Source organism: Bidens hawaiensis, unplaced genomic scaffold, assembly GCF_021521415.1.
Source record: "Bidens hawaiensis isolate Kalapana, Puna unplaced genomic scaffold, B.hawaiensis_p1.1 tig00010124_1, whole genome shotgun sequence".
NCBI lineage: Eukaryota > Viridiplantae > Streptophyta > Magnoliopsida > Asterales > Asteraceae > Bidens > Bidens hawaiensis.
In genome coordinates, this window is record NW_027491763.1 from 729,509 (window position 1) to 739,801 (window position 10,293).

At 37.9% G+C, this 10,293-nt stretch overlaps 1 pseudogene; it reads right to left on the bottom strand.

Moving 5' to 3' along the window:
• On the bottom strand, positions 1-6,893 carry LOC143534219 (receptor-like protein EIX1; annotated as a pseudogene).
• Positions 6,894-10,293: the final 3,400 nt, after the last annotated feature.

Here is a 10,293-nt window from a genome sequence, read left to right on the forward strand (position 1 = left end):
GATTCCCTATATGACACAAGACAGGGAAATGACCACCCATGGTGCTAGTGGCGATTTTATTAATAATGAGGATTTAAAAACCCCTTCTAAATACAATTAAAACGACCTTATAGTTGCATATATTTATCACATAACAATATAAAGACAAGATTAAGCAAAGAAAAAAACCTAATAAGATAATAAGTAGACAAAAACTCAATATATAATGAAGAAACATGAAATGCAAACTAAAAAACGATGTATGCCCAACTTCTTGTCATTTTGCAAGGAACGCCATAACCTTTACAAAAATCCAATCCTTTGAGACATCAAGAAAGTGAGAAAAATTTCTCCCCCATGCCAATTAACAACAAGTAAAGCACCACATGCAATACAAAATCCAGTTGCAAATCCACTAACCCCGCCAATATAAAACCATCTATGAAGATCATCTGTACCTTCACCTCTACCCTCACTTTCATAAACAAGGGGTGTTACATTTAACTTTTTATCACCAGGGCAATCCTTGGTTAGGGGAGGTCCACAAAGTCCTGGATTTCCAGTATACCTTGAACGGTCAAAAGACCGGAGTTGAGTGCCAGATGGAATTCTCCCGGACAAATTATTACACGACACATCCAGATAGTCTAATAAAGTCCTTTGAGACATGCTTTGTGGCATTCTTCCTGAAAACTTGTTTTTAGATAAATCCAAAATTTGAAGATTACTCATCTTACCAATCTTCAGTGGAATCTCCCCATACAAAGCGTTCATGGACAAGTTCAATGCAATCAGTTCATGGAGATCGACTAGTCCATATGGGATTTTTCCTGTAAGATTGTTGCTCGACAAATCAATGTACCTTAACAATTTTAAGATATTTGTTAAATTCACGTATGCATCCTTTCCACTTAATTAACGCGTGGTCAACATACATATCCCCATAGATAAAACGGTGCACATTTTCATGAGGTGACGCTCCATCTTGAACCATTGCAGTGAGATTTTTGAAACATAAAGGGATGGTTCCATAAAGAGTGTTCACTGACAAATCTAGAATTCGAAGATGTGCTAATTGACATAATTGTAAAGAGATGGTTCCAAAGAAGTTATTTGATGCTAGGCTAAGAGCATACAACTCCGATAAGCTTTCCCCAATCCAAACAGGCACGTGACCATAAAACTTGTTAGCCCCTAATTCCAAATAGAATAACTTGGAGCAATTCTTCAAAGATACAGGTAGTTCCCCTGACAACTTGTTCTTGTATAAATACAAAACCTCCAGATTAGTTAGATACTCAATAGAAGTGGGAAGCTTTCCAGATAAATTGTTTTGTCCTAGATTAAGAACTTTTAGTGCCTTGAAGTTCCACAAACAGTTTGGAATTTCCCCGGTTAGTAAATTGTTCGACAAATCAAGAAAGGATAAATATCCATCAATAACTTGGCACAAAAAAGAAATTCCTCCGTGTAATTGATTTCTGGAAAGGTCTAACCATTCTAAATTTGACGGGACATATGATATAGAACCATAAAAGTTGTTGGAACTCAAATCTATTCTTGTTCCTGAGATATAATTAGGGTTAAAATTTGATGACAAATCTATAACTTCCCCAGTGATGTTGTTGGAAGATAGATCCATATGTATCAATCTAGTAGGCCACGTGTGCCAAAAATTCTCAGGAATTGTGTCAGAAATGTTGGTATTTGCAATATCAAGAAAAGTAAGGTTTTTCAGTGTTTGAATCCATATAGGGAAACTAGGCCCTAACTTGCAAGAGCTCAATGCAATATTCTCAACATTGGAAAGATTTGACATCTGAGCTTTGGATGGAACTCCTTCGAGTGAGTTGTTTGAAAGATTTACCGTAACAATATTTGACTTTCCAATGTTTTCAGAGATAACACCACCAAGAGAATTGGAAGAAACATCAAGAGTTACAAGCTTAGGCAATTGCCACACCTTTTCAGTTATAGTGCCATTCAACTGGTTTTGATAAAGGTACAAATATGTTAGAGATGAAAACTCTTGGATGTCATCTGAAAGTGACCCTGTGAATTGGCTATTTGAAGCATCCAACTCTTGTAATGTAAATGATGTGCATCCAGACAAGTTATTTAGAAAATCAGGAAGTTTGACTACCATTGAGTTGTTATCAAAGTATAATGAAGTCAAACTACATATATTTCCTATATATTTGGGAATCCCATTTAACTTGTTTCCAGAGAGATCAAGATCTTCAAGTTTATTGTTAGTTAATGGTAACAACCATTGATACATGGATGAGCTGAGATTATTGTTTCCGAGATACAGGCTAAGAATAGATGATGAATTAAAGTTGGCAGATGAAGAATACGGATGCATGACTTGCCAGAGGTTACACCCGCTTAAACTTAAATATGAAAGTTTATGGAAACTTAGAATCACATTTACCCAATGGTTTGCCTTAGCGAGAGAAATACCATCCAATTCAAGGTGTCGCAAGTGAGACAAATGAGAAAACCAGTCTATATTTTCAACTGTGCAATTGCTAAGAAATTTAAGTGAAAAAAATTGCAAGTTCTTGAGATTTTCAAATTTTGAAGGAATAGGTCCGGTAAAATAATTGTTTGAAAGGTCAAGATACCTTAATTGAGTCATGGAACTAATAAACATGGGAATGGGACCACTAAAGGAATTTACGGAAAGGTCGAGATATCTTAACTGAGTCGTGGAATTAATGATCATGGGGATGAATCCATTGAAAGAATTTATGGACAGATCAAGATACCTTAATGTAGGTTCCCAGCCGGATCTACACGGAATATCTCGTTCTATGTAGGTGCGGAATCCCTACGTAAGACGTTACGAGCGTAGAAGACGATATACGTTAACACGATTAAACACACGTTACAATAAACAAAGACACGTTGTATTGCAACTGGAAACACGTGATATCAATCACCAACACTGGACAACTCGATACAATGAATAACTCGATCCACTATTCTTAACAACTCAGCCGTAACCTAGCCGATATATAAGACGACAACTTCGCCTGGCATGTTCAGGCGAAGTTGTCACTAACTTCGCTTATCTAACAAGTTCGCCTATATCAGCGAACTTGTTAGCTAACTTCGCTTAATACAAAATACTAATCCAAACGACTCGATTACAGACACTAGACACTGAACTACTGACATCATGTACCAACAGACTCCCCCTTGGCAGTAGCTTCATATCTTTATCTTCAAACACGTGTCTTGTAATCTTGAACAATCTTGTATCTTCATCTTTAAGCATGAACTCCTTCTCATACACAAACGGAAACAACTCTTTGATATTTCCTCGCTTCGTCTTTCCAAGCAGGAATATAGAATATCTTCTTCTCATTCAGCACCTGCAGATCAGCTTGAGACAAGTTCACTAGATGCATCGGATCATACACTCTCAGCAGCTCTTGTTCATCTTCGTCCTCCATTACTGCTTCAGCTGTCTCACAATCTACATACCACCACTTCAGATCTTTCAGCACATCCTTGGGCATTTGTTTCATCGGCACTTCTTTTAAACACCGGATCGGCTTATACTTCATAATCATCCAAGGCTTGCCATCTGCTCTCAATCCTCTATCTTTATCTTCAATAAGTTTTCCCTTTTGTGGTTTCAACAGCTCGAACTTCTTCTCTTTTATACTTTCCTTCCAAACAATCTTCCCAATGACTCTAGCCATATTATCATCACTCCTGTTTATTAACCCCAATCTGGCTAAGTCTTTCACTTCACATTCTGGCAATGTATTCAATGATCTCAACAGCCTCTTGAAGTACTGAACACCATCATATCTTTTAATCACGAAGAGCCTCAACTGCTCATCATATATCCAGCATATAATCCCCTTTCTCGATTCAGCATAACCTCTAATGTTGTAACTCTTCTTAAACATAGTAGGGACCGCCGGTTTCTTCGTTTTTACAAACCATTGAGCGTAGCCTTCTTTCCATCTTGGCTGCTCTTCCCATTCTGTCTCATCACTTCCAATCTCTTTACTCATATCTGCCTTATCAACATCCGGAATTTCATGCTCAATATTCTCTTCTACAATCTCTCCCTCTTCAATCTCATTATCAATAACTATCTCTGCACCAATCTTCTCTATCTCTTCAATCGGTAATACATCATCATCACCTATAAACTCATCATCCATCTCCTCATCCACTACCACCACATCATCACCCGAACCGCCAGCTGCACTTGTTGACTCCCCCTGAGTTGTGGAAGTCCCAAGAGCTTGTTCAGTTCTTGGCCTTGTAGGTCCCCCCGCGGCGTCGCCGATCGATACGAGATCCGCACGAGGTCTAGGAGTGCGGAATCCTCCTAGACTCGTTTATTGGTGTAGAAGACGAAGAACACGATTACACACATACAAACACACGAACAAACACACGAACGGGATAAACACATCTGCAGATCTTTTATATAATAACCATAACTCGTTACATACCAAACACGAAAACAAATGACGGCCGACCCGAGGTGAGCTCTACCTCGGGTCGTCCCACATGACTCTCCCTCTCGGTTTCTCTCTATACAAATAAACTGAACACAAAAACACTCTTAATTTCTGGATACCCAAACCTAAACAAGACACACACATATATATATATATAAACAACTTCACGGGCTTGGGCCTGTAGGCGAAGTTGTTATAACTTCGCCTAAGGCGAAGTTGTTCGCAGAAGTTGTTACAACTTCGCCTATGGCGAAGTTGTTACAACTTCGCACTTCGTTTTCGCTTAACAGAATTGCATAGCGACGGTCACAAAATGCACCAACAGACTCCCCTTTGACCGTTGTTCTCAATTCTAACAAACACAAAAGATCATCTGTTACAAAACATGCACCAACAGACTCCCTCTTAACTGATGATCTTCTGTTTGCTCTTCAACCAGCCGTGTCTGAAACTGTATTGTAGCTTCACAAATCTACCAATCACCTAGCGTCTTCCATATCAGATATCCCCTTCAGTGTAAGCTTCTCCGACTATATAGATTGAGGTCTTTGAAATGCATGCATCCCCGTGCCTAATTGATCATCTCAACCAATCACGTGAAGTCCTTCTGACTTCACCAACACGTGAAGTTGGGCTCCCTCCACAACTTCACCAACACGTCGGCATACGATAAGGTTTAATCTTCAACTACTCAACATCAAGTGATCAATTTCATCACAAAACCACCTTGACAGAATCTAACACACATGACCATTAATTAATCCGAAGCATCTTCAATCACCAGGGATAACGATCAAGAACATAAACACTTTAATTCCCGATTAAATCCAACTTGTTCCAGAATTTTCACTTTAATAAATAAGCATCACGTTTCAGGATCCAATTCTCGAACGCCTTGAAAATAACATAAATAATATGCTCTGACCGCAATCCAGTAATGACGAAAACCTTCAGTTCAATTTGACTTTCTTCAGTTGGTCAACCTCGAACAACAACTATTCATTCCCCACAAACACCCAAATATGTGTCAATATCCAGTATCAATCAATATCCCATTCACAACCTCAACTCCATATCCAGAGTTGACACGTATTTGTTCACACGTAAGACCAAGAGATAACAAGTTTCACTCGTTGACGGAACAACGTCTTCGGTCTCACAATAATCGTGTACACCTGGCCATACAGACGAAAACTCCAAACACTTTTTTTTTTTTAACTTCGCCCAAAAGTCAACTTCGCCCCTCCTTAACTTCGCCTGTCCATAACTTCACCTGGCCATAACTTCGCCTGGCTGCTAACTTCGCCTAAACCCTAAAATTTAAGCGACAACTTCGCCTGAACCCCATAACTTCGCCTGCGGCGGCTGTTCGGCCAGAAACGCATCAGAAACGTGCCAGAAACACCAAAACGCAGATCTCGAACCATAGCATAAGAGCCTAAGGCTCTGATACCAATTGTAGGTTCCCAGCCGGATCTACACGGAATATCTCGTTCTACGTAGGTGCGGAATCCCTACGTAAGACGTTACGAGCGTATAAGACGATATACGTTAACACGATTAAACACACGTTACAATAAACAAAGACACGTTGTATTGTAACTGGAAACACGTGATATCAATCACCAACACTGGACAACTCGATACAATGAATAACTCGATCCACTATTCTTAACAACTCAGCCGTAACCTAGCCGATATATAAGACGACAACTTCGCCTGGCATATTCAGGCGAAGTTGTCACTAACTTCGCTTATCTAACAAGTTCGCCTATATCAGCGAACTTGTTAGCTAACTTCCCTTAATACAAAATACTAATCCAAACGACTCGATTACAGACACTAGACACTGAACTACTGACATCATGTACCAACACTTAATTTAGTCATGGAGACATTTAACATGGGAATGGTTCCATTAAATGAATTTCCATGAAGGTCGAGATGATTCAAGTGGCTTAAGTTAAGCAATGAGGGGCTAATCTTACCTTCAAGATCTCCAAGACTCAAGTCAATGCTTGTAACATGGCCTGTTTGGCTATTGCAAGTGACTCCACTCCAATCACAACAATCATTGGTTGCTTCATCACCAGTTGCCCACGCGGACAAAAGGTCATTAGGATCTTGATCAATGTATGTTTTAAAATCAAGAAGAGCATCCCTCTCCTTGTTGATGCACTTAAGAGATGCTTCTGCTACCCCAAGAGTGGCGGTTGTACTCTTTAGCCATAACAACAAAAGTGATAAAACAAACAACATATGACATATGAGTTTACAGCAAATCTTACATCCCATGATGTTGTATTAATTTGTATTGATCTTTTTTTATCTGATATATCACATACATGCCTAGATCAAGCTTTATATAAGCTCGAATATGATGTATAAAATGTCTTGGTCAATATGCATTTATGTTTCCAAAATGTAATTTGGATGTGAAATGGGTATGTGAAAGCTGATGTGGCGCAGACGTGGCAGAGAGAGAAGGTTTCACTAGCTTGTTTCACCCCACCCATTTCCATTGCTCTTAAGTCATAACTACATTACTAGTTAAGTGGGCCCTCCAACATCAACATCAACTTTGGCCGTGAAAGAAGTGGCAGAGAGGGGTTGGCGCCCTCTTCACGGAGGAGGGGGATGTTTCGCGCCCTCACGGCGCCAAATGGAGTTTCACGGGTGCACCGTGATACCCATTTCCACTGCTCTAAGAGTCATTTTGAATAAGAAGAATATACACATGCAGTTAACCTGTAATGTAGTAATGACAGGAATATACCCACACTTCTATCACACACAACAACCTGATCAAAGTGCTTTTCTAAAGAGCAATGTTAAATTTATAAACATGTTTAATAATTTAATTATTCAAGCGTTTTTCACTAATCCCTTCACATTATGCCAGAATACGAAATTTTTGTTTCGCCAAAATAAAAAAAATAAAAAAAGGTTGCTTATAGGAAACCTAGCTAATACCTTCGAAAAAAAAATACCCACACTCGTATTACACACTACTATGTAATCAAAATCTTGACAATCCCTAGTTACCAAGTTACCATGTCACAACCAATTAAATCCAAGATTAGTAAAAAACAAAAAATGGAGGACAATACATCAATTAAGACACGTGAATGAGATATGAATTACAAGCGTTCACATGTTTACCCATTTTAACAAAAAAGTGTACAACTATACGTATATACAAACCAACTTAAATTTTAATTTACGGTTTTAGCAACCAGGTTACATGTTACTTCGTACGTTTAGCCTGACCCTTTAAAAATTAATTTGTTTAAACCCAACAAAATACTATTTTTACTTGAGACCCAAAATAATTTTTCGCTTTCGGCCTAATTTTTTTTTGTTAAATTCTTGAAACCGTCCCTGGATTCATAAGATATTCTTCCAAGACCTTCCAAAAGAGATCATATAAATATAAGACTAAAACTAACTAAAGTTTATTGCAATTCTTATTTGTCATTATGTTGTGTTGAAATGAATTTGATATGTTTTTTTTTTTTTTTTTTTTTTTTTTTTTTTTATTTTAATTTGATATATATCAACAAAAAGGTCCAAGTGCCCAACTTTATATAAACTCAAAATTGAAGTAGAATTGATTTGAGGTTATACAACCGGCTTAGGGACCATACCACCGGTATGGAAACTGGTCTGGCAAGAATCAATTAAAAAACTATCAGACCAGGTCGTAATTAGTTTGTAAACCTATAGTTTGAATGTAGTGAAACTTGAACCGAACCAGTTAAAACCTTGTTATAACCATGGACTGATCTTTACTCCCCCAGAAACCAATTCCTACCCGTATTGGTTAAAAAAAGGTGGTTTGACCGCATTAAACTAGATAAAAATTTGCTCCAATCCGAACGGGTTTGGGCCAAAAACCCAGTTTGTGCACCTATGGAATCGATAGGATGGATTAGTAGCCCACTTGTTCAACATATAAGCATACACGCAGGGGTGGATCTATAGTAAAAACGGGTGGTTCCGAGGAACCACCCGAGTTTTGAAATAATAGTGTATTTATATATAGAAAATAATAAAGGAACCACCTTATAAATTAGAAAGGAACCACCTTACAAACATTTGAAGCCTTTGTCCAGCTGGAAACCTGTTGGTTTTGTAACCCAGAGGTCACAGGTTTGATTCTGGTTTTTGAAACATTTTTTTTACTTAGTCAGGGTTTTATAATAAACACAACCAGTGACCAGTCCACAAAACACCACACAGCGCCTCCCCAGTCTCGTCGTTTAACCGCCGCTGATCTTCTCCGTAATTCCAATTTATCAAACTATTACTTCTCAAAGCCACCACCATCAGCTGACTTCCAGGGATTCAAAGACCGAATTCAGGATAACAATAAGCCTAAGCCTTTTGTTTTCTCAGCCAACAATAACTCATCTGGTAATTCACTTTTTTTTTTCATTAATAGTTTAAGGAATTTGTTATAGGTAAATTACAAGTCATGAACTTGAAGCTTCTAGATCTGACTTATCAAACTAGATTGATGACATATAAACTAGTGTGTTCTTTCTTGTTATGAATTGCGTATTCGTAATAATATATATATATATATATATATATATTGAAATATAAAGCTTTTAGAATACCAAAACTAAGTCATTTGAAAATTAATTGATCTTTAAGTTATTTATTTGTCCCCAGCCTCTGACCCTCTTCAGCCCCTGACTGCCGGCAGCCTCACTCCGTCAGCCACTCGTCCTCGTCACTCCGACCATCATGGAACGTCGGCAACCTCACTCTGTCAGCCACTCAGCCGTCCCCGTCCTCTTGCCACTGCCTACTCTTACTCGAATCCTCTAATCCTCCCACTTTGAAGGTAAGTTTACATTCACAATTCATTGTTAAATGTTAATTGTTCTTGACTTCTTGTAAAATGTTAATTGCTCTTGATTGTTAAGTTATTTGTTAAATTTAGTTTTAGTTTGTTAGATTGTTGGTTTTAATTTGTTAGTTTGATAGTTTTTAATTTATAATGACGGTATCTCTTTTATTATTTTATCGTATTTTTATCATGTAATGAACTTTCTCGAACCATCGAACCGACCCGAATCTTAAACCGACCCGGATTTTTTTATACCCGACTCCATGAAATTGAAACGTCTAAAAGTAGTGCACCACCCGGAAAAAAAATCCTGGATCCGCCACTGCATACACGAGGTTTCACTCTTACAAACCGACAAAAAAGGGAGTAACCGACACATTTGTATGTATTGTGGTTGGTTTTACACACAACGTAGAAGACCTCAAGTTGGATGTCTATATCTAGTTATCTACAGTCAACTAAATATATTTCTAGGTGACTAGGTCAGTATGTATTTATAAGACGAGCTATCTTGTCCTTTGATTTTTCAAAGGTCGATTTTCGTACAGTTTTAGTTCCACATACAAAACTAAATATTAAATATCATTGGAAAAGTAATACTAGTTCCAAATGAGACGTCAAAAAGACTTTCAGGTCTTGGCAATTTATATTTATTAGATGTTTCTTCATCCTATTTAAACTAAGGGGCCAAGCTAAGAAAAGAAATATTCATAACGAGTAATGACAACACGCTACATAATATATCTCAATACTTAGAACCTAAACAACGTAAAATGTGACTTACGGTTAACAAATAAGTTGTTGTCAAAAGTAGTTTCTTCATAAAGATGGGTGTTATATTTGTGGAATAAGTGCAGGGTGAGTGATGTGGCACCCACGGGATCAAGGTGAACACTACACAACCTCATGACATGCATGGTGAGCGTGGTCACTATCCTGTTGGCTAGCACAAAATTTTTGACA